Below are 26,598 nucleotides of genomic sequence, written 5' to 3' on the forward strand. Positions count from 1 at the left end.
TATCAGTATTGTATGAGCACACACTGGGACTGGTCAATGTCCGTCAGCCCAGTGGTGCTAATAATAAGCAAAATACCACCAATGCCTTTCTACCATCAAGTCAGTGACGGCGTCATCAGGGAGGTATATTTAATTGATAACCAGACCAATGAAATATATACAAAGTATTTACAATGTCAATTTACATGAATATATCACAGGTGTGAATTGGCGGCCAGGGGTTCCTGCAAATAAGAGAGATTTCCCTATAGCATCTATTATATGATGCATTCCATATTTGGTAATTCAGATGATCCTGAAAAGAAAAAGACTCTCCCTAAAATCAATGGCACACCAAACACAGTTCACTTAGGCAGCCATTGGTTTCCACCTAAAGGGAATAGGTATATAGACGTGTGCGCTGCCTTCAGAATCCACCTGTAACAAAAGACACAAAGGATGCCCAATCAGTACTTGGATCTGTCCAAGTACTGTAAATACTTTGTTTAGATTTTATTGGTCTGGTTATCATTTAAAGGAAATCTGTCACCAATGTCACCTGCACTAACCTGTCGGTACCGAGAGGTAGTGCAGGTGACACTGATGACATTGGTACTCACCTTGTCCAGGTCCGTGGCGGGGATCTCCAAAAATCTTCTCTGGTATCTTCGCTCCGGGCACCAGCTTGGGGCATGGGTGGAGCTTAATGACATAACCACTGCTGTTGTCAGTACCCGGGACCCAGCAGAGAGGAGCAGCAGTGATGTCACTAAGCTCCGCCTACGCCCCAAGCTGCCGCTGCTTTCTGCAAGGTCCCGGGCAGCAGTGGTTACGTCATTAAGCTCCGCCCGTGCCCCAAACCGGTGCCCGGAACAAAGATACCAGAGAAGATTACAGGAGATCCCCGCCATAGACCGGGATAAGGTGAGTACCGTTGCCATCAGTGCCACCTGCACTACCTGTCGGTACGACAGGTTAGTGCAGGTGACACTGGTGACGGATTTCCTTTAAATATACCTCTCTGATGACGCCATCACTGACTTGATGGTAGAAAGGCATTGGTGGTATTTTGCTTATTATTAGCACCACTGGGCTGACGGACATTGACCAGTCCCAGTGTGTGCTCATACAATACTGATATCTGTTCCTGACCATTAGTTTGTACATTTCTTTAACTGTATCACATTATTGGCACGCTTTGCCCCCTGATTTTAATGAATACATTAAAAAAGTTATATTTTAGGCACTTCCTGAGCATGTTTTTCTGCTTATAATTTTGCAATTCCTGACACGGACAGAGGTCATTGTTATATTTGAGAGCATTGGGGGAGATTTACCAAAACCTGTGCAAAGGAAAAGGTGATGGGTTTCCCATAGCAACCAATCAGATCGCTTCTTTCATTTTGCAGAGGCCTTGTTAAAAATGAAAGCAGCGATCTGATTGGTTGCTATGGGAAACTCAGCATCTTTTCCTCTGGGCAGGTTTTGAAAAATGTCCCCCATTATGTATGCTGCATCTGTATATTCAGGGACTCATGAACTTCATTCCTTTTGTAACTCTGGACAAAAACAAGTAAATTTAGTTTAACACTCGTGGCGGGTTAGGATAACATTCTTCTCATTTTATGGGGCCCACAAAAACTTATAGGGTGAATACAGTGATGACAATTCCCCAATCTAAAAGGAAAAAGGTAAGGTAGAAAGAAGGGAAAAGAGAGATACTTGGATGGTTTCAAAAGAATACAATTTATTAAAGTTATATAAAAAAGGGAAAACGTGCTGGGCCCTAACACTTATACTTTCCAATATTCACAATAAACACAATATAAAATACTAAGCATATACTAAGTGAATAGTCAGCAAAGTCAATATAAAATATTCAGCAGAGTCAAATAGACTAAAGCACTAATCCAAATCAGAAAAAGACAGTCTGTAATTCATAGGTGTTATCGGTACTGCGACCGTATCATAATTCTCCACAGTTCAAGCGACGATGACACAATTATCCACTGTATAGAACTAGCAGTGCTGCGACCGCGGAGTCAGAGTATCAGTTCACCACAGTTTTAGGTCCGGTTGTAAAAGCACATACGGCGCAAAAATGAGCCGACCGGACCGAACGTTTCACTCCGGTCGGCTCATTGAAATGAATGACATACGGGAGCGCATACGGTCACATACGGGAGCGCGAGCTTTTAGCTCCCCCCTGCCGTATGCGCTCCCGTATGGGACAAAACGTAGTGTGAACCCAGCCTATCTCTCTTTTCCCTTCTTTCTACCTTACCTTCTTCCTTTTAGATTGGGGAATTGTCATCACTGTATTCACCCTATAAGTTTTTGTGGGCCCCATAAAATGAGAAGAATGTTGTCCTAACCCGCCACGAGTGTTCAACTAAATTTACTTGTTTTTGTCCAGAGTTACAAAAGGAATGAAGTTCATGAGTCCCTGAATATACAGATGCAGCATACATAATGGGGCAGATTTATTAAAACCTGCCCAGAGGAAAAGATGCTGAGTTTCCCACAGCAACCAATCAGATCGCTGCTTTCATTTTTAACAAGGCCTCTGCAAAATGAAAGAAGCGATCTGATTGGTTGCTATGGGAAACCCATCACCGTTTCCTTTGCACAGGCTTTGATAAATCTCCCCCAATGCTCTCAAATATAACAATGACTTCAGCCATGCTCCACCAGCAACCCTACATCTGTAACCAGGACTGGAAAAGACTTCAGAATTTGACAAGTCCTATAATCTTGTAAACTCAGATCTTCTCCCTTTTCAGGAGTCATTTACACTGGATTATTATATTCTCCCCAGCCTCATAAATCTTAGATTTGGGCCTGACACATTAACCTTCTCTATGAGTCTCATATAAGGAGCCATCACATATGCACAATGATAAGAAGTCTTCCCGCTGTGAGATTCTCTATCTTCACATAAATGCTACACGAAATCATTACAGAAACCAGCGACTGCACAATAAGTCAAAGTACTGTCAGATACAATGAAATAGTCAGTGCTCTCGAAGAGGAGAAGATGATTTGTTAGACTCCTCTCCATTGCTTCCCATCACGGGGTGCAAGTTATACTTGTCAGGTCGTGACGCCAGGGCATTGTTAGCCTCTACACTGTCCGAGGTGGAGACAGCTTCTCCTGGGCCAGGCACAGGGGAATAAACACACCGACGCCAGGTTATGGATAACTGTCTTTTACTGAGGCCCAATTTCTGACACCGCCAGTGTATGACTTACCAACTCCTGTGCGGGAAACACTTGCAGAATGGTGGGGCTGACTTGACGAGAGATTTTCTCTAGGCTTCCCTTGGAATCATCTCACACTTCTTCCAACTCCTTTCCACACTGCAGCTCGCATGGAGCTTTGCACACAGCAGTGACTCAGCACTGAACTAGAACTGGACTCGGCAGCTCCTTGCCCCTACACTATATACAGGGCAATTTGGGGGTTCCCATTGGATAACAAGGTCACCTGATTACTCTGCATCTCCTTTCTTAAGGGTACAGTACACAGATAGTAACATACAGTCAATACAGAAAGTGCATAAACACAGTAAACAATAGAACAGTGGGCCCATCACAGGAGCAGCAGGCATGCCCAAGGAGATCCGCAGCCCACCGGATAGTCTTTGGTGCTGGGACAACACATGAGTAACACAGGGAAAAATGGGCCAGACTCCCAGACTCCCAGAAGAGAAGGCGAATCTTTTGTGTGTAGTTTTTCCTCCTTAAAATATACAGACCTCACCCTATTCCTGTAGTTCTCTTCACTCCTGGGTGTCAGAACATTTGGGGGGCATTTATCATTGTAGGTGGAAGTGAAGCATTTTTCTACACCTTTTTTTGTGTGCTGGTAATGTGTAGGAGCACAAGGTTTATTAAATGGTCACAGAGCATTTGATATATTTTGTGCAGGTCACAATTTCTGAAATTTCACTTTTCACATACACCAAAAAGCCAAGCTAAGTTCGGGCTGGGGTATTTTTGCAACTTTTTGGTGGGTTTTGCGCCATAATTTGCGACTTTGTAAATAAGTCGCAGTTGATAAATTCATAACCACTGCATAAGACTATCCTACACAGCTGGTCTGTACAGTTTTTTATTTTTATTTTTTAAAGTGTAAACTAAAAAGTTGCAAAAAATTGCCTGAGATGCAGTGCTGCGCTAAGTGTGGGACAAATATACACACAAAAACAGCTCTAAAGACAATGATAAATGCCCCCATTGTCTATGGCAGCACTTCTGGGTAAAGACAATTACAGAATCAGGGAGAGGTGAGTATCTGCACATGTGATTTGGGGTCTTTATTATTGGGGGTCTGGTCTGAGGGGGGTATGAAATATGGTCTAGTTTTGTTTTTCTTTACAGGGTCAAAGGTCTGTATTTAAAAGGTCTTGTCTAGGGTCTGTCATTAAGAAGTCTATACTTACTTATAGGCTTGATGGTGTTTTTAAGTAGTGCTTCTATTTATATATAGGATGAGGTCTCTAATGTGTATTAGTTTAGGGGGTCTGATATGTTGTCAGTTTTAAAAATAGTATTCACAGATGACTCTTCACATAGAACTACCCAATGATCATGAGGTACCTACCTTTGAGGCAGGAAATGTGCTATAGGCTCATGGTGGGAAGGGGACCTGGCAGGTCACCGCTTCTACTGCTCGTCATGGCACCCTGCTACTATTAGTAGCTCATTGCAAACGCATTTATACAGTACCCACTGAGTTTAGTACCAGCTGTATATGCCCATATGTGGTAAGAACAACCTAGTGCTGGCTGTATGCAGCTAGAACTGAATTGTCTATATTCAGAATACACATATCTACATAACCAACATAAACAACTAGAGTGACCAGACCCAGCAACACCTAGTCCTAGCAACTCCAGATTGTAAAGTAGTGGTCACAGACTCCACACTTTATTGATGGATAAATAAACAATAACAAGATACAGGCTCCACCCCCTACTTCAACACTAGGACCAGATGGAAATAGTACCTTCAAAGTAGCGTATGGGGAGTGTAGCTGTGCGGTGACTAAAGGGTACTTGTTAACCCTTGCTATTTGTGACGCCAGGGTGAGGGCTCCTCAGTAATGCTTGTCCTACCGCCACCCTTCCCAAGAGCGATAGGGAGGTAGATAATAATAGATTGTCCACAACCGGAGAGTTTTCTGAAACAGGTATAACTTTTAGTGAAGATTTTCTGCAAGCTTCATAAACTGAACAGTCTCTATGCATACAACTGCTTTCTCTGGAGATTGACAAAGGTTGGGACTTTAGCAATTTAGAGTCTTTAGGTATTAGGCGCTGTTCCACTGGATTTAGGGGATTTAGTTAAGGTCCAGTAGTCACGCTATCATTAGCGGGGATAATTTAGAACTCACGGTTTTAGTTCTGCTGAGGCCGGTGGGTTTTGAGGTTTTGAAAGTAGCGCAGATCCGTCCTGCTAGTCCGGCATCCACGAGAGCAGCAACCCAAGAGAGCGATTATTGGCTACAGCTCCCTTATATGGGCAGGGGCTAGACTAGTGCTAATTGGTCCGTACTGATGTCAATCACCATTACAAAGATTTGTGGGTAACATGTGACCTCCTAAGGTCCTCCATGTTACCCATAGAGGTTAGTAACATGGTCACATGACCGAAGGTCCTGTGATGCTAAACAAGGTGAGTACTATACATTATATTAGATATACACTATTTATTAAATATATACATGTATTAGCATTAAAGAATTAGACTTAAGGAGAGGCAACAAGGGGCTGTCCCACCTGAGGGACCCTACCTGAGCATAGTTACTCTGACTTTAGGGACCTCTATACTAGGTACGGTATGAAATACGCTATCGGGCCACCGCATATTTATGTGTTAATTTTGAAAAGATTAACAAGTGGGCCTATCAAAAGGGGAAAATACCTACTGGGGAAACTAACTACTGGGGGCAAATACCAACTTGGGCACCTACTGTATGTACCCGAGAAACTTCCTAATCAGGAGACCTTTCTACTACCTTTTGGGAAGATCTACCTACCCCTTCCTCCAAACCACTTATTGCACAGAACACCTAGGGGGTAATATACAATTTTGGAGCACTACATGAGCCCTTTCCTCTGCTGTTAATGTCACTCCCTATACATCCATGAGCATTTCCCTCTCTACTACTAATGCCTCTCCCTATACACCCATTGAGCACTTCCCTATACTTCTAATACCTCTCCCAATACACCTATAAGCATTTCCCTCTTTTTACTGCTAATACCTCTCCCCTATACACCCATGAGCACTTCCCTCTACTTCTAATACCTCTCCCTATACATCCATGAGCATCCTTCTCTACTGCTAATACCTCTCCCTATACACTCATTAGCACTTCCCTCTTCCTACTGCTAATACCTCTCCCTATACACCCATGAGCACTTCCCTCTCTACTACTAATACCTCTATCTATACAGCCAATCATTCTGCTAGCATTTCCTGATGCTCTATTACATTGTCTGCCTACCTTTAAAGGGGTACTCCGCCCCTAGACATCTTAGCCCCTATCCAAGGATAGGGGATAAGATGTCTGACCGCGGGGATCCCGATCCCGCTGCTGGGGACCCCTGCGATCTCTCCAGCAGCCCCCGAGTCATCAGCTGGATGGAGCTAAGTTTGCTCCAAGGCTGAAGACTCATTATACAGGGGCTGGAATATCATGATGTCACGCCCCGCACCTCATGACACCACGCCCCATCCCCTTAATGTAAGTCTATGGGAGAGGGCGTGATGGCGGTCCCCTCATGCCCCCTCCCATAGACCCGTAGACTTGTGTAGTCTCCTTCTCCATGTAACTAATTGTTTTCTCCCTCCATTAGATTAGTGTCACGCCCCCTCCCATAGGCTGCATTGAGAGGGTGGAGTGTGATGTCACACTACTCCAGCCTCGTGATTGGCAGTCATCAGACTGGTGCCGACCGGAGTCAAACGGTGACTCCGGTCGGCTCAGTTTTGACCCGTATCCGGTTTTGGACCGGACCTAAAACCGTAGTATACTACGGTTTAAGGTCCGGTCAGGAAACTGCATACGGGTCAAAACTGAGCCGACCGGAGTCACTGTTTGACTCTGGTCGGTTCATTAAAGTAAATGGAGTCATGGGCTGATCCGGCTGGGGTACGGGAGCGCCTGGTTTTCCCCTTCCCCAGCCGTATCCGTCACCCGTATGTACAAAACGAGGTGTAAATGCAGCCTTAGCGCCGGAGTACATGCTACATGTTTTTTTTGCACGAATATACTATATAATATATTAAATGTTAGAAACTTTGAATGCACTAATTTTTGTAATAGAGTTTGCTTGCTGTGGGGGAATGTTCTGTTCATTCCCACATGAATGGATCACACCTGTGATACTGTAACAGATTCCTCCCCCATAAAAGCAATCCAAAAAAGAGACTCTGTGTCAGTACGATTAAGATCGCTGAGACGATCGAAATGCGTCACTGCTGTCCCGGTCCATGTGTGTTGCTGTTCTGAAATAAATATACCTGCATTTAAGCTACTGCACTGGATAAACTTCTTTCTTTAATATCTATCTGTCTGTCCTTCCATCTATCTATCTATCTCATATATATCTATCTATCTCATATCTATCTATCTATCTATCTATCTACTATCTATCTCATATATATCTATCTATCTCATATTTATCTATCTCATATCTATCTATCTATCTCTCTATCTAATATATATCTATTTCATATCCATCTATCTATCTATCTATTTATCTCATATATATCTCATATCTATCTATCTCATATCTATCTATCTATCTATCTATCTATCTCATATCTATCTATCTATTATCTATCTCATATCTATCTATCTCATATCTATCTATCTATCTAATATATATCTATTTCATATCCATCTATCTATTTATCTATCTCATATATATCTCATATCTATCTATCTATCTATCTATCTCATATCTATCTATCTCATATCTATCTCATATCTATCTATCTATTTATCTATCTCATATATATCTCATATCTATCTATCTCATATCTATCTATCTCATATCTATCTATCTATCTATCTCATATCTATCTATCTATCTATCTATCTATCTCATATCTATCTATCTCATATCTATCTATCTAATATCTATCTCATATCTATCTATCTCATATCTATCTATCTAATATATATCTATTTCATATCCATCTATCTATCTATTTATCTATCTCATATATATCTCATATCTATCTCATATCTATCTATCTATTTATCTATCTCATATATATCTCATATCTATCTATCTATCTATCTATCTATCTCATATCTATCTATCTCATATCTATCTATCTCATATATATCTCATATCTATCTATCTATCTATCTATCTATCTATCTATCTCATATCTATCTATCTATCTATCTATCTCATATCTATCTCATATCTATCTATCTATTTATCTATCTCATATATATCTCATATCTATCTATCTCATATATATCTATCTCATATCTATCTATCTATCTCATATCTATCTATCTATCTATCTCATATCTATCTATCTCATATCTATCTATCTAATATCTATCTCATATCTATCTATCTCATATCTATCTATCTAATATATATCTATTTCATATCCATCTATCTATCTATTTATCTATCTCATATATATCTCATATCTATCTCATATCTATCTATCTATTTATCTATCTCATATATATCTCATATCTATCTATCTATCTATCTATCTATCTCATATCTATCTATCTCATATCTATCTATCTCATATATATCTCATATCTATCTATCTATCTATCTATCTATCTATCTCATATCTATCTATCTATCTATCTATCTATCTCATATCTATCTCATATCTATCTATCTATTTATCTATCTCATATATATCTCATATCTATCTATCTCATATATATCTATCTCATATCTATCTATCTATCTCATATCTATCTATCTCATATCTATCCATCTATCTCATATCTATCTATCTATCTCCTATCTATCTATTATCTATCTATCTATCGCTCATCTATCTACTTATATTTTCTCTTTCTTTCAACTATCCATCCGTGTATCTTCCATCCATGTAGTCTATATTGTAGTTACTCCATTACGTGAGCGCACCATTAATGTGGCATGATATGAATATTTTAATCTACACAAAGGGCCTCTTCCTCAGCTCGGCAGATGGCATCTTATTGGGTTGTATTTCTGCAGATATAATTGGATGTATAATATCTAACACAACCCCCAGGATTTCTGTAGATGAGTCTCCGGTACCTCGCAGGTCCTGTATGGTAGTGAGCGGCGCTGTCCATGGTGCTGCGCACATAGCTGCATTTCCCACAACAAACTTCACTATGCAAATGATCTTTTCTCTGGAAGGCGGAATACTGGCTCTCTAGTGCCATCTACTGGAAGCAGTTACCCTGTAGTTAGTCCAGGTATATGTCATCTTCTTTCCCTGTGAGCAATGATGAAATTTAGGTGGCAATTCTATGCATCATTGGTGGTGAAGTGGTTTGGATCGCAGGAAGCTTATCCATTGTCACAGCAGCCCAAGGCTTTTGTCAGACACTACCAATAGAGCACAGATCTAATGAATCTGCATTGATCTGCATGAGCAATTGAATAATTGCTCATACAAGTCCTCTAGTCTAAAAAAAATTATAATTAAAAATGTTTTGAACAATATGTATAAATTCCTCATATCATATAAACTCTAAATCATCCTCCTTTTCTTATTTCCCCCCCCCCCCCCCCAAAAAAAAAAAAAATTTTTTTTTTTTTTACTAAAAAATGATTATTGATTCTGTGCAGAGAATGGCATAGACAAAAATAAATAAATAAATAAAATGCCAATTTTTGGGTGACACCATATACCCCTAAAAATGGAATAAGGAGCCATCAGAGTCCATATAAACCTCTAAATGATATCAATAAAAACTACAGATCATGGCACAAAAAATGAGCCCTGACAGAAATTTGCTATTTGCATTTTCTTTTCAATTTCACAATTTTTGGTAAAATGAGAGACGTCATTACAAAGTACAATTGATTCCGCAAAAAGCAAATCATCATATGGAGGATGGGAAAATAAAAGAGAGAGGAGGAAAAAATGAAAATGATAACATTTTTATTTCCTGGGTTGTTAAGGGATTAAGGGGAACTCCAGTGGGGAAAAAAAAATCAAATCAGTTGGTGCCAGAAAGTTAAACAGATTTGTAAATTAATTCAATTAAAAAATACTAATCCTTCTAGTACTTATCAACTGCTGTATGTTCCACAGGAAGTTGTGTTGATTTCCAGTCTGACCACAGTGCTCTCTGCTGACACCTCTGTCCATGTCAGGAACTGTCCAGAGCAGGAGATGTTTGCTATGGGGATGTGCTCCTACTCTGAACAGTTCCTGACATGGACAGAGATGTCAGCAGAGAGCACTGTGGTCAGACAGAAATAACATCTCAACTTCCTCCGTAGTATACCCTCTTAAGGACGCAGCGTTTTTCCATTTTTGAATTTTCGTTTTTTCCTCATCACCTTCTAAAAATCATAACACTTAAAATTTTGCACATAAAATTTGATATGCTGGCTTATTTTTTGTACCACCAATTCTACTTTGCAGTGACATTAGTCATTTTACCAAAAAATCCACGCCGAAACGGGAAAAAAAATTATTGTGCGACAAAATTGAAGAAAAAATGCAATTTTGTAACTTTTGGGGGCTTCTGTTTCTATGCAGTACATATTTTGGTAAAAATTACACCTTATCATTATTCTGTAGGTCCATACGGTTAAAATGATACCCTACTTATATAGGTTTGATTTTGTCGCACTTCTGGAAAAAATCATAACTACATGCAGGAAAATGTATACGTTTAAAATTGTCATCTTCTGACCCCTATAACTTTTTTATTTTTCCACGTACGGGACAGTATGAGGACTAATTTTTTTGCGCCGTGATCTGAAGTTTTTATCGGTACCATTTTGTTATGATCAGACTTTTTGATCGCTTTTTATTAATTTTTTCATGGTATAAAATGTGACCAAAAATACGCTATTTTGGACTTTGGAATTTTTTTGCGCGCACGCCATTGACCGTGCAGTTTAATTAATGATATATTTTTATAATTCGGACATTTCTGCAGGCGGCGATACCACATATGTTTATTTTTATTTACACTTTAAAAAGGTGTTCAAATATTCAACATTTATGACATACCATAAATAACTAAGAGGATTCAGTTGCTTGTCTATTATGGGGTCTTCTGACCACTTTCTACTGATCCTCCCAGATCACCATCCCCCACAGAAATAAATGGGGAGTTGACCCACCTGTATGCAGCCCTCTATATTAAAATGTTTCCAGAAATAACCAATGAATAGCCTCCCTAATTTATTAAAAGCGGCCAATTTGGAGACTGTGGAGAAAAGTGCTGTTGTGTGTGTGTGTCCCATTGTATAACACTGAACTGTTGAGAATCCAGTTGTATTGTTGTTTTCATACCACCAGGGGGAGCACTGGTGCAACCGAGTGATAACGAATTGATGCCAAGGAAGAAATGGGCTCTAAAAAGCATCTAAAGTGAGTGGAAAAGCTCTTCACTGTGTGGGTTGAATCATGTTGTAATATAAATGGGCTTGGATTTTGCTTTACTGCATTACTGCAACATATATGACCAGCCATTGCTGTAAGAATTGAAAAAAACATGGATGGATGGGTACTGTGAATACTAAACACAATGGAAACATCATAACAACATATACTGCTATGGTGGCACAGTAGAACAGTAATATACTAATATACAGCAATATACCCATAGACTATAATGTGTGGTTGTATAATTTTTCGCTATTTGTGAGTAAGTTATGTAGAATCGTTCAAAAAGTCATTATATGTCAGATTTCTTATGTAACCTATATATTAGCCCAGTATTATTATAATCTTTTCTGCTATAATTTATTTTGACAGCATGCTGAAAAGCAATGTGCATTAGCTCAAGCATAGGTCGTACTGGCATCTAGTGGCCAGTGTAAAAACTACAATCATGATAATTTTTTTGGGGGTGAAAATCCTGCACTGGCATGCACCAAGCTAGATTCGACAGCATAAAGAGTTATTTTTTTAGACTTTTTATTTAAAATTTGTAAAACCCAAAGTATACGGGCACGGTAACAACTGAACAAATAACCTTATCAACCATGAATACCTATAATTAACACTGTAATAAAACCAACGACCTACAAACCAGTGGACAATAGGGCGCTGAGGGACCAGGAGAAGGATAGAACAATCAGTTTATTCCCAACATGCAACGCGTTTTGCGCATAAGCGCTTCATCAGGCATATAATTAACACTGGACAGTGGACACAATTGATGAATCACATATAAATCTTTATTAGAATATTAAATAAAAAGCATTTAAAATGGACAGCACGAGTCAGACTAACCTGACAACTATGAGGTATATAGGAAAAACAAGATAAAGTGCATAGACCCGATCAGACTCTATGGGGTCACCACTATACTAAATATATATATATATACAGGGTAGGCCATTTATATGGATACACCTTAATAAAATGGGAATGGTTGGTGACATTAACTTCCTGTTTGTGGCACATTAGTATATGTGAGGGGGGAAACTTTTCAAGATGGGTGGTGACCATGGTGGCCATTTTGAAGTCGGACATTTTGAATCCAACTTTTGTTTTTTCAATAGGAATAGGGTCATGTGACACAGCAAACTTATTGGGAATTGCACAAGAAAAACAATGATGTGCTTGGTTTTAACGTAACTTTATTCTTTCATGAGTTATTTAAAGTTTCTGACCACTTATAAAATGTGTTTTTCTTGTGAAATTCCCAATAAGTTTGATGTGTCACCTGACCCTGTTCCTATTGAAAAAACTAAAGTTGGATTCAAAATGGCCGACTTCAAAATGGCCGCCATGGTCACCACCCATCTTGAAAAGTTTCCCCATGTGCCACAAACAGGAAGTTAATATCACCAACCATTCCCATTTTATTAAGGTATATCCATATAAATGGCCCACCCTGTATATATATATATATATATATACATATATATATATATATATATATATATATTGTCAGGATCCGGACTGGTATGCAGCGAGGACACTGGTGGTGTCAAAAACATACATGTGGTTATTTTAAGGTTGAGCCTGCTATCTCCTTGTGTGAGAAAGAAAAGAACAACTCAACTTCAGCAGCTGATAACTACTGGAAGGGTTAAGATTTTGGAATAGAATGAATTTACAAATCTGTTTAACTTTCCGGAGCCAGTTGATATATAAAAGAAACGTTTTTCCCTGGAATACCCCTTTAAAGAGGTACTCTGCCCCTAGACATCTTATCCCCTATCCAAAGGATAGGGGATAAGATGTCAGATCGCGGGGGTCCCGCCACTGGGGACCCCCGGGATCTCGGCTGCAGCACCTGTTGCGGCTTCCGGAAACGCTGGAGGCTTCGGCTCCCGACCACAGTGACGTGAGATCGTGACGTCATAACTCCGCCCCTGTGTGACGTCACACCCCGCCCCTCAATGCAAGTCTATGGGAGGGGGCGTGACAGCCGTCATGCCCCCTCCCATAGAATTGCATTGAGGGGCGGGGCGTGGTGTCACACGGGGGCGGAGTCGTGATGTCCCGATCTCCCGTCACCGTGGTCGTGAGGCGTTAGGATGAGAGCCTCCAGCGCTGCCGGAAGCCGCAACAAGTGGGTGCTGCAGCTGAGATCCCGAGGGTCCGGAGCGGTGGGACCCCCACAATCTGACATCTTATCCCCTATCCTTTCGATAGGGGATAAGATGTCTAGGGGTGCGGAGTACCCCTTTAATCATTTGTGTTTAATGAACAATTACCTGGTGGGCAGCAGGTCATGGCACGCGTGACTGCGAATAGTATTTTAATGCGTGTCCTAGTTTTACCAGGTATTCTATGAGTAACGCGTCAGATATTATTATGTCCTGGATGTATTTTTAATGTGAAGAAATAATAGGGATCTGCTTCTAACTGCGCGCCTGTAGCTTAGTATGTAGGTCACATGTCCACATCTCCATCACACACATTACAGATAATAACTCATACAAACGCCTCATTTATCACTAATTTGTGTTTTTTCTTCTTTCCAATACCAAATCTATAGTATGTTGTTTTTTTCTCATATTTTAAAATGCAAATTTAAAATAGCAATTGTCACATTGGACAAGACCGAACGAGGAGGTTTTCACTCATTTAAAGGGGTATTCCAGGCAAAACCTTTTTTTATATATATCAACTGGCTCCGGAAAGTTAAACAGATTTGTAAATTACTTCTATTAAAAAATCTTAATCCTTCCAAAAGTTATTAGCTTCTGAAGTTTTCTGTCTAACTGCTCAATGATGATGTCACGTCCCGGGAGCTGTGCATGATGGGAGAATATCCCCATAGGAACTGCACAGCTCCCGGGGCGTGAGTCATCAGAGAGCAGTTAGACAGAAAACAACAACTCAACTTCAGAAGCTAATAACTATTGGAAGGATTAAGATTTTTTAATAGAAGTAATTTACAAATCTGTTTAACTTTCCGGAGCCAGTTGATATATAAAAAAAAGTTTTGGCCTGGAATACCCCTCTAACCTCTCATTTAGACATAATGGATGAGAGGGAAAAAATACACAAAAAACAGGGCAGAGGATTTAATAAATACCTTGTATTGTGAAAGCCACACCCACATGTTGAATAAATACAGAAAAATAACTAGTTTCTAGGGGAAAAAAAGGAAATTTTGGCGCACGTTCAGCACACAATGTTAATAAATAAGAATAAAATGCATTTCCCTCATACTTCTTTTTTTTGTCACATTTTATAGGGAAATCTAATAGTAAATGAGGACCATTGTGTTATGGTAAATCATTGGTAATCAGATGCCTTGAAAAGTAGCATTTGAGAATAGATAAAAAAAACAAGTCTGATTTTATAGGAAACAGCGCCACTCATAGGCTGTGTATGGTATCACAGCACCACTCTTATCTGTAGGCTGTGTATGGTATTGCAGCACCACTCTTATCTGTAGGCTGTGTATGGTATTACAGCACCACTCTTATCTGTAGGCTGTGTATGGTATTACAGCACCACTCTTATCTGTAGGCTGTGTATGGTATTACAGCACCACTCTTATCTGTAGGCTGTGTATGGTATTGCAGCATCACTCTTATCTGTAGGCTGTGTATGGTATTACAGCACCACTCTTATCTGTAGGCTGTGTATGGTATTGCAGCACCACTCTTATCTGTAGGCTGTGTATGGTATTGCAGCACCACTCTTATCTGTAGGCTGTGTATGGTATTGCAGCATCACTCTTATCTGTAGGCTGTGTATGGTATTACAGCACCACTCTTATCTGTAGGCTGTGTATGGTATTACAGCGCCACTCTTATCTGTAGGCTGTGTATGGTATTACAGCGCCACTCTTATCTGTAGGCTGTGTATGGTATTACAGCGCCACTCTTATCTGTAGGCTGTGTATGGTATTACAGCGCCACTCTTATCTGTAGGCTGTGTATGGTATTACAGCGCCACTCTTATCTGGAGGCTGTGTATGGTATTACAGCACCACTCTTATCTGTAGGCTGTGTATGGTATTACAGCGCCCCTCGCAGGCTGTGTATGGTATTACAGCACCACTCTTATCTGTAGGCTGTGTATGATATTACAGCACCACTCTTATCTTTAGGCTGTGTATGGTATTACAGCACCACTCTTATCTGTAGGCTGTGTATGGTATTACAGCGCCCCTCGCAGGATGTGTATGGTATTACAGTGCCACTCTTATCTGTAGGCTGTGTATGGTATTACAGCGCCCCTCGCAGGCTGTGTATGGTATTACAGTGCCACTCTTATCTGTAGGCTGTGTATGGTATTACAGTGCCACTCTTATCTGTAGGCTGTGTATGGTATTACAGCACCACTCTTATCTTTAGGCTGTGTATGGTATTACAGCACCACTCTTATCTGTAGGCTGTGTATGGTATTACAGCATCACTCTTATCTTTAGGCTGTGTATGGTATTACAGCACCACTCTTATCTGTAGGCTGTGTATGGTATTACAGCGCCACTCGCAGGCTGTGTATGGTATTACAGCACCACTCTTATCTGTAGGCTGTGTATGGTATTACAGCACCACTCTTATCTGTAGGCTGTGTATGATATTACAGCGCCACTCGCAGGCTGTGTATGATATTACAGCACCACTCTTATCTGTAGGCTGTGTATGGTATTACAGCACCACTCTTATCTGTAGGCTGTGTATGGTATTACAGCACCACTCTTATCTGTAGGCTGTGTATGGTATTACAGCACCACTCTTATCTGTAGGCTGTGTATGGTATTACAGCACCACTCTTATCTGTAGGCTGTGTATGGTATTACAGCATCACTCTTATCTTTAGGCTGTGTATGGTATTACAACACCACTCTTATCTGTAGGCTGTGTATGGTATTACAGCACCACTCTTATCTGTAGGCTGTGTATGGTATTACAGCACCACTCGCAGGCTGTGTATGGTATTACAGCATCACTCTTATCTTTAGGCTGTGTATGGTATTACAGCACCACTCTTATCTGTAGGCTGTGTATGGTATTACAGCGCCACTCGCAGGCTGTGTATGGTATTACAGCGCTTATCTATGCACTTGACAGGAGTAATGCTGTTTCTGGAAAAAAAAAATACAAAAATGAATGTTTTCTATCTCATCTCATACAAACTCTTTTAAGATATATTAACCCCACATAATATTTTATATTTATAGGGCAAAGTGATTTTTTAGTTTGTTAATGGCACCTTTTTTTTGAGAGGGTTATGGATAAAAACAGCAATACCTCAATTCTTTTTTATGGCATTCACTGTGTAGTTTATATGACATGTTAAAGGGGATGTCCACCAGGAGCGGTGATGAAATTCTGGGTCCTGACATCACTCCAGGGACCAAAGCAGGACACAGGAGGCACTACGGGAGAGCTGGGAGTAAGCACGGGATTGTTTCTTTATATAATGTACAATTGACAAAGTTCTAAAAACCATCCCTCCTGACGGATATTCCCTTCAACTATTCTTCAGGTAGTGTTGAGTGCGAATATTCAAAATGCTATTTTTTACTGCAAGTATTGGCACTTCACGATTATTTAAGATATAGCGCTATATATTCATAATGACGAATATTCGTTTTTTCCCTTCACAGTATACATGACAACAATGATGTGTACTGTGTTAAAAAAAAAGTGATCATCCCTCCCTGCTTCCAGCTTGTGGTCCAAAGAAGGCTCCGATATTATTTGCTGTGTGAATCGGTGTGGAGCGCGAATATTTACTATATGCTAATATGCAAATATTCGCGAGTATCGGCACTTCCAGAGGACATTGATCTCTCCCTTCTTTTAGCTTTAGATAGGGTAGGTTAGTTTAGCAGGGTAGTGTAGGGTATAGTGTTAGTTAGCTGAGAGATATAATCGCGCATGCGCACTATATGAATTTCATTCCGATTTTCGCATGGAAAAAAAAAAGTGAACCAACATAGCGAATATGCGAATTTCGCGAACATAAGACGAATATTCGGCCATATATTCACTAAATATTGCGAATTAGAATATGGCCCCTGCCGCTCATCACTAGTTGTTACAATTAAAGTGATACGAAATTTACTGTACATAACTTTTTATGGTTTACTACTTTTGTGTAGGAAAGCCATATATAGATATATACATATTTATATTTTTATTTTTTGGCTGCCTATAAAACAGTTAATTTTTTGGATGGACAAGTTGTAGGTGTTACTCCTACTATTTTGGGTGTACTTAGGACTTTTGATTACTAGTGATGAGCGGCAGGGGCCATATTCGAATTCGCAATATTTAGTCAATATATGGACGAATATTCGCCCTATGTTCGCGAAATTCGCATATTCTCTCTGTTCATTCTCTTTTTTTCTATGCGAAAATTCATAATGAAATTTGCATAGTGCGCATGCGCAATTATATCTTTCACCTAAAAGAAGGGGGGGATAAGTGTCCAGTCTGGAAGTGCTGATATCCACATAAATTCACATAAATTCGCATTAAAAAAATTGCATAAAAAAAAGAATATTCGCCATTACGAATATATATGACTATATTCTAAATATTCGCGAAATCGCGAAGTGCCGATATTCGCGGTAAAAATTAGCATTTTGAATATTCATGCTCAACACTATTGATTACCAATTACAAGCTCAGGCTTGTGCAGTTCTATGCGGATTATAGCATAAACTACACGTATTTGTACCCATTGTTTCTTAAATTTCATTTCTGGTTCTTCAGTTCGATCTTAGTTCTCCTTTGTATAGTCTTCTTTTTTGTATTTATTGCTGTTTTACTTAGTTTATCTTGTTGCAAGTTTCATGTGTGTGGTGTCTGGTGTTAAATTTATTACAGTTTGCGGAAAAGGTCTAGGAAAAGATAAAGGGATAGCTATCTTAGGTTAATCCTTTGTAATTGTTCCTCCGCCATCATCTTCTGACTACTATCATCATCCTTTGTTTGTATAATCATCCATTCCATCATCTCTGGTTCCAGTCATCTATTGGTGAGTTGCTCTTTTTGTTCTTGTTACCTATTGCATTGTTATGTGCTTTGTATGTTTGTTTGTTTGCAACTATCATACTATTCAGCTCTACTGTAAGTCCTCAGGGTATCTGAGTACTAGGAGTCAATGTCAAAACTGCAGCTGCTATAGATAAGTTCAAGTTCTGTTTTCAAGTGACTCTCCAGCATTATTACACATATGAATGGAAGTCTGGCTTTATGGAGGATTTATGAAAACATAGCAACTCTCTACTAGTAAACCTTTTACCAACTCTTATTCTATTAAAAGGGTTTTTCCACCAACAACCAAACAATGCCATTCCATTTAACTCTGTGGGCCTAACAAAGTTAACCAAACACTGCTCTCCTGCCTAAGAAGCCTCTCTTCTGTGATACAGTTGTTGTATACGAGGCCTAAAGACCACAGAATGGAATCGCAAGATTTAAGATTTACAGAGAATCCGAGATTTGTGGTTCGGAGAACCAACAGAGAAGAGAGAGAATTATCCCTCATGTTTATTAATACATTTCTCCGGCACCATTAATATTAATATTTATGACATAATAAGAGCCCTATAATCTGTCAGGAGAACACATAATGCATATTGTGACATGGTTTAACACAAAGTATCATTTAGAAGTGATCTATTATGCTTGTGACAGATGAAGAGCTGAATAATTGAAGAGAAATGCTTGTATTTTACATATGAAAGGGAAATCTTGTGGAGATAAAGAATTATGTAAATCAATAAGATATATATATATATATATATATATATATATATATATATATATCCAGGAGAGGGAAAGGACTGTGCAGATAACCTCCTACTACATGCAGACTCTATATGGACCCCTCTGTATATATCAGAAAAGACCTGTCCTGGTAAGAAAATCACTGATGTTATTAGTGCCACTAAAATACAGTACAGGATATAGTAATGCGATCCCAGAATTGTACCAATACAATAGAACCACTTATCTTTCATTGTATTGATATCATGAGGGACATTGCAGTAGCCAGAAGTCACAGGACAAACAAAGCCTTTCTGCATCCTGATTAGTGCATATGTGAGAGCCAACAGCTTCTAGGTAAATCACGGGCATCATGGCCACCAGACTAAAGTTCTTAGTTTTTACTGAGGGTATATTGACTGAGCCACCGTGTTGTTTGTCCACTTGGAATGGTCAGGGTGTGGTAGCCCTTCTAAGTGTCCCTCCTGGTGTCTAGGGGACTTATGTGTGGCCAGTAGGTTCCTCACCTTCCAGCAAAGCCTGGGTCCCTGCTTCAGCAGAGATTCAAACCAGTTTTGGCTATCTAGCTGACACTTGGGAAAGCCCAGGTTGATACTGGGAGCAAGTTGGTTTCCCCTAAGCTTTGACCAAGAGAAGCTATTAATCTAGGATCCTTGCAGGCACTGTCTGGTCCACAGGGAAAGACAATGGTTAGTGTGGGTCTCTCTCCTTTCGGAGAAGGGCTTGAGATAGACTGCTTAGTGATTATTCCATCTTGGACAGTCTAGACATCAAGGAAGAGGAGGATTAACCTTTTTCTTCTTTTCCCTCTTCACTTGTGTGTCTAGTCTTTCAATAAAGTTTTGACTTGTGATTTTCCCTCCCTACCTTCTTCTTTCCCAACTCTTATCCCTTAAAACTGTCTGTAATGCTTAGATGATTAATTCTGGATTATAGTATGTGCGGGAATGTTAGTGTAGCATGTGGTATCATGTATAGCGAGGGAAGATCTGTACCATATGTTGTACTGTCGTGCTATGTATGGTGAATATATTAATTTATTGTGTGCTACTTCTTAGCCTGTGCTGCCTAAAAGTACGCTGCTCAAATATAATAAAGGGAACACTAAGATATGTCACGATTCGGCTTACTGGTTGTGGATCCACTGTGTCAGCGAGGGATTGGCGTGGACCGTGCTGGTGGACCGGTTCTAAGAGGCTACTGGTTTTCACCAGAGCCCGCCGCAAAGCGGGATGGTCTTGCTGCGGCAGTAGCAACCAGGTCGTATCCACTAGCAACGGCTCAACCTCGCTGACTGCTGAGAAGGCGTGGGACAGAAGGACTAGGCAGAGGCAAGGTCAGACGTAGCAGAAGGTCGGGGGCAGGCGGCAAGGTTCGTAGTCAGGATGGATAGCAGAAGTTCAGGTACACAGGCTTTGAACACACTAAACGCTTTCACTGGCACAAGGCAACAAGATCCGGCAAGGGAGTGCAAGGGAGGAGATCAGATATAGCCAGGGAGCAGGTGGAAGCCAATTAAGCTAATTGGGCCAGGCACCAATCATTGGTGCACTGGCCCTTTAAGTCTCAGAGAGCTGGCGCGCGCGCGCCCTAGAGAGCGGAGCCGCGCGCGCCAGCACATGACAGCAGGGGACCGGGACGGGTAAGTGACCTGGGATGCGATTCGCGAGCGGGCGCGTCCCGCTGTGCGAATCGCATCCCCGACGGCCATGACAGTGCAGCGCTCCCGGTCAGCGGGACTGACCGGGGCGCTGCAGGGAGAATGACGCCGTGAGCGCTCCGGGGAGGAGCGGGGACCCGGAGCGCTAGGCGTAACAGTACCCCCCCCCTTAGGTCTCCCCTTTTTTTTGTCCGGAAACTGCCTCCCCTGGGATGAGGACACCGGGAAAGAATGGAGGGTTTCCTCAACGGCAGGCAGTACAGCAGGAGTTGGAATGGGGAGGGAGGGCAGAGGGTGAAGATTGGCACGGGGCAGGGTGACACAAGGACGGGAGCCATGAGGAGGCACAGAGGCTTGCCTGACGGGACTGGGAGGGGGGGAGAGGCACTTCCTATGGCAGGCAGAGTCCCAGTTCTTGATCTCCCCGGTGGTCCAATCAAGGGTGGGAGAATGAAGCCGGAGCCATGGCAGACCGAGGAGGACCTCAGAGGTACAGTTGGGGAGAACGAAGAGCTCAATCCTTTCGTGGTGGGGTCCAATACACATCAGGAGGGGTTCTGTGCGGTAACGCACGGTGCAATCCAGTCTGACTCCATTGACCGCGGAAATGTAGAGCGGCTTGACGAGACGGGTCACCGGGATGCTGAATTTATTCACAAACGACTCCAAAATAAAATTACCAGAGGCACCAGAGTCCAAGCAGGCCACGGCTGAGAGGGAGGAGTTGGCTGAAGGAGAAATCCGCACGGGCACCGTGAGACGTGGAGAAGCAGACTTGGAACCAAGAGACGCCACACCCACGTGAGCTGGGTGCGTGCGTGCGTTTCCCAGACGTGGAGGACGGATAGGGCAATCCACCAAGAAATGCTCGGTACTGGCACAGTAAAGACAGAGATTTTCTTCCCTACGGCGATTCCTCTCTTCCTGGGTCAGGCGAGACCTATCCACTTGCATGGCCTCCTCGGCGGGAGGCCCAGGCGTAGATTGCAACGGATACTGTGGGAGAGGTGCCCAGAGATCTAAGTCTTTTTCCTGGCGGAGCTCTTGGTGTCGCTCAGAAAAACGCATGTCGATGCGGGTAGCCAAATGGATGAGTTCTTGCAGGTTGGCAGGAATCTCTCGTGCGGCCAGCACATCCTTGATGCGACTGGATAGGCCTTTTTTAAAGGTCGCGCAGAGAGCCTCGTTATTCCATGATAACTCGGAAGCAAGAGTACGAAATTGGATGGCGTACTCGCCCACTGAAGAATTACCCTGGACCAGGTTCAACAGGGCAGTCTCGGCAGAAGAAGCTCGGGCTGGCTCCTCGAAGACACTCCGGACTTCAGCGAAGAAGGACTGGACTGTGGCTGTGGCAGGATCATTGCGGTCCCAGAGCGGTGTGGCCCAAGACAAGGCCTTTCCTGAAAGAAGGCTTACTACGAACGCCACCTTAGACCGTTCTGTAGGAAACAAGTCCGACAACATCTCCATATGCAGGGAACACTGAGACAAAAATCCACGGCAGAGTTTAGAGTCCCCATCAAATTTGTCCGGCATGGACAAGCGGAGGCTAGGAGCGGCCACTCGCTGCGGAGGAGGTGCAGGAGCTGGCGGAGGAGATGGTTGCTGCTGTAGCAGAGGCAGAAGTTGCTGTAACGTGGCGGTCAACTGCGACAGCTGCTGTCCTTGTTGGGCAATTTGCTGCGATTGCTGAGCGACCACCGTGGTAAGGTCAGCGAGACTTGGCAGCGGCACCTCAGCGGGATCCATGGCCGGATCTACTGTCACTATTCGGCTTACTGGTTGTGGATCCGCTGTGTCAGCGAGGGATTGGCGTGGACCGTGCTGGTGGACCGGTTCTAAGAGGCTACTGGTTTTCACCAGAGCCCGCCGCAAAGCGGGATGGTCTTGCTGCGGCAGTAGCAACCAGGTCGTATCCACTAGCAACGGCTCAACCTCGCTGACTGCTGAGAAGGCGTGGGACAGAAGGACTAGGCAGAGGCAAGGTCAGACGTAGCAGAAGGTCGGGGGCAGGCGGCAAGGTTCGTAGTCAGGATGGATAGCAGAAGTTCAGGTACACAGGCTTTGGACACACTAAACGCTTTCACTGGCACAAGGCAACAAGATCCGGCAAGGGAGTGCAAGGGAGGAGATCAGATATAGCCAGGGAGCAGGTGGAAGCCAATTAAGCTAATTGGGCCAGGCACCAATCATTGGTGCACTGGCCCTTTAAGTCTCAGAGAGCTGGCGCGCGCGCGCCCTAGAGAGCGGAGCCGCGCGCGCCAGCACATGACAGCAGGGGACCGGGACGGGTAAGTGACCTGGGATGCGATTCACGAGCGGGCGCGTCCCGCTGTGCGAATCGCATCCCCGACGGCCATGACAGTGCAGCGCTCCCGGTCAGCGGGACTGACCGGGGCGCTGCAGGGAGAATGACGCCGTGAGCGCTCCGGGGAGGAGCGGGGACCCGGAGCGCTAGGCGTAACAATAGCATATCCTAAATCTGAATGAATGAACTAGTCATATGAAATACTTTCGTCTTCACATAGTTGAATGTGCTGACAACAAAATCACACAAAAATGATCAATGGAAATCAAATTTATCCACCCATGGAGGTCTGGATATGGAGTCACACTCAAAATCAAAGTGGAAAACCACACTACAGGCTGATCCAACTTTATGAAATGTCCTTAAAACAAGTCAAAATGAGGCTCAGTAGTGTGTGTGGCCTCCACGTGCCCAAATGACCTCCCTACAACGCCTGTGCATGCTCCTGATGAGGTGGCGGATGGTCTCCTGAGGGATGTCCTCCCAGACCTGGACTAAAGCATCCGCCAACTCCTGGACAGTCTGTGGTGGATGGAGAGAGACATGATGTCCCAGATGATCGGATTCAGGTCTGGGGAACGGGTGGGCCAGTTCATAGCATCGAAGCCTTCCTCTTGCAGGAACTGCTGACACACTCCAGCCACATGAGGTCTAGCATTTTCTTGCATTAATAGGAACCCAGGGCCAACCACACCAGCATTTGGTTTCACAAGGGGTCTGAGGATCTCATCTCGGTACCTAATGGAAGTTAGGCTACCTCCGGCAAGCAAATGGAGGGCTGTGAGGCACCCCAAAGAAATGCCACCCCACACCATTACTGACCCACCGGTCATGTTGGAGGATGTTAGAGGCAGCTGAACGTTCTTCATGGCGTCTCCAGACTCTGTCACATGTTCTCAGTTTGAACCTGCTTTCATCTGTGAAGAGCACAGGGCGCCAGTGGCGAATTTACCAATCTTGGTGTTCTCTGGTAAATGCCAAACGTCCTGCACGGTGTTGGGCTGTAAGCACAACCCCCACCTGTGGACGTTGGGCCATCATACCACCCTCATGGAGTCTGCTTCTGACCATTTGAGTGGACACATGCACATTTGTGGCCTGCTGGAGGTCATTTTGCAGGGCTCTAGCAGTGCTCTTCCTGTTCCTCCTTGCACAAAGGTGGAGGTAGCGGTCCTGCTGCTGGGTTGTTGCCCTCCAACGGCCTCCTCCATGTCTCCTGATGTACTGGCCTGTCTCCTGGTAGCGCCTCCATGCTCTGGACATTACGCTGACAGACACAGCAAATCTTCTTGCCACAGCTCGCATTGATGTGCCATCCTGGATGAGCTGCACTACCTGAGCCACTTGTTTGGGTTGCAGTCTCATGCTACCACTAGAGTGAAAGCACTGCCAAAACATCAGCCAGGAAGCATAGGAACTGAGAAGTGGTCTGTGGTCACCACCTGCAGAACCACTCCTTTATTGGGGGTGTCTTGCTAATTGCCTATAATCCCCACTTGTTGTCTGTTCCATTTGCACAACAGCATGTGAAATTGATTGTCAATCAGTGTTCTTCCTGAGTGGACAGTGGGATTTCACAGAAGTGTCATTGACTTTGAGTTACATTGTGTTGTTTAAGTGTTCCCTTTATTTTGAGCAGTATATATTATTTATATGTTTAATGACTGATTGTGAATACAATTATTTTTAATAAAATAAATAAAAAATAATGATTGTAATAACTTTTCTATGAACGTACTGAGTTTTCTGGAATGAAATTTAAATAATGGTCTTATACTTAGAACACACAGCAAGATAATAAATCTGAACAATAAGTGAATGCTCACATGGGTATTAACTTTGTGTTTTTTGACAAGGAAATTATCATGTTTTACGTGAGAAAAATCATCCAGTTTCATCTTTTTTCTTTAAAAGCTCCCTTTGACTTCAATGTGAGATTCAACTTTTTTCCTGCAGTTTCTCTCTGAAGCTCTCATTGAGATCAATAGGAGCTTTGGAGAAGGCCCACCACACTGACCATAGCTGATAAAAACCAACAACACAACTCTGGACACAGGTGAGGTTTATTCCCATGTGCACGTCTTTATGATTAGAATCATACCATGATGCCCCCAGAGATGTACAACTTAAAGAGGTACTCCGTCCGTAGACATCTTATCCCCTATGCAAAGAATAGAGGATAAGATGTCTGATCGCGGGATCTCCCTGCTGCACCTGGCATTCGTTTAGTGTCCGGTGCAGCACTGGAGGCTCGTGATATCATGGCCGCGCCCCCTCCCTTAGACTTGCATTGAGGGGTCATGGCCGTGATGTTACGAATGGGGCGTGACTGTGACATCACAAGCCTCCACCCATCATCACCAGTCATCCGGCACGGAGTGAAGTTCACTCTGTGCACCGGATGTATGGGGTGACGCACCCAAGATCGCAGGGGGTCCTCAGCGGTGGGACCCCCATGATCAGACACCTTATCCCCTTTCCTCCTGCCCAGTTCTTGCCTCCCTGTAGGAATGGACATGAGATTAAAGAGTGATAAGGCTTCTCTCTCCAGCTGCGTGGTTGGCCTCTTTGGTATGCACGCTCTTGATTGTTAACTGTGCACAGTTTATGGAGCTGGTTTATTCAAGGATTTCATAACGTCTCATTTAATTTCCTATTCCGAATGCAGACGCTCCTCGGCATATGCCGCTCTTCATGGGGTGCCAAGACACTATCCTCATCTTTCCTTGATTAATATTTTATGTCTTATAGATCGACTTGCTCAAAGAATTTTCATTGCAAGGATACTTGTTATTTTTTGAAGAAAAAGCAGCACATCCCCATATGATGAAAGCCTTGTTCCCCCCCTCGTAGAGTCGAGCCCATCCGTTGAGTGAGAGCAGTTTGGGCCAAGCAATTTGATGAGGGTCAGGAGGCATCTCAGTGAAGATCAGAGGACCAGGAGGAGCCATTGTGAGGGTGTAAATTACTCCCTTTGATTCTCGTGTATTTTCTTTTGAAGATGTTGACCTTGCAATGTGTTCGAGCTCAGGCTGAATGTTCCAGGTCCTTAAAGTACATCTGGAATGCGACCGGCTTTAATAGGTGGCATATAGCAGGTTGCTATGTAACGGCAAGGATAATGTGTTAGGTGTTTATAATTCTACATTTACTTTATTCATGTCTTGGTAAAGGAAAAGTAAAAGAAATGATTGGGATATTGAAGCAATCATGTCTCCCTTTGCTTCATAGTTGTACTA

The 26,598-nt window shown here is 42.6% G+C and overlaps 1 protein-coding gene and 1 long non-coding RNA gene across 4 annotated transcripts in view; one reads left to right on the forward strand and one right to left on the reverse strand.

The window, feature by feature from the left end:
- Window positions 1-26,598, reverse strand: part of LOC130337968 (octopamine receptor-like) — a 123,283-nt gene that overhangs the window by 13,885 nt on the left and 82,800 nt on the right. The window lies entirely within an intron of this gene.
- LOC130338344 (uncharacterized) lies at window positions 776-26,547 on the forward strand. Its single transcript, XR_008879080.1, has 4 exons — window positions 776-903; window positions 11,521-11,592; window positions 18,483-18,633; window positions 26,111-26,547. It is a non-coding gene; the product is annotated as an uncharacterized LOC130338344 (long non-coding RNA).

The sequence above is a fragment of the Hyla sarda genome, chromosome 1, assembly GCF_029499605.1.
Source record: "Hyla sarda isolate aHylSar1 chromosome 1, aHylSar1.hap1, whole genome shotgun sequence".
NCBI lineage: Eukaryota > Metazoa > Chordata > Amphibia > Anura > Hylidae > Hyla > Hyla sarda.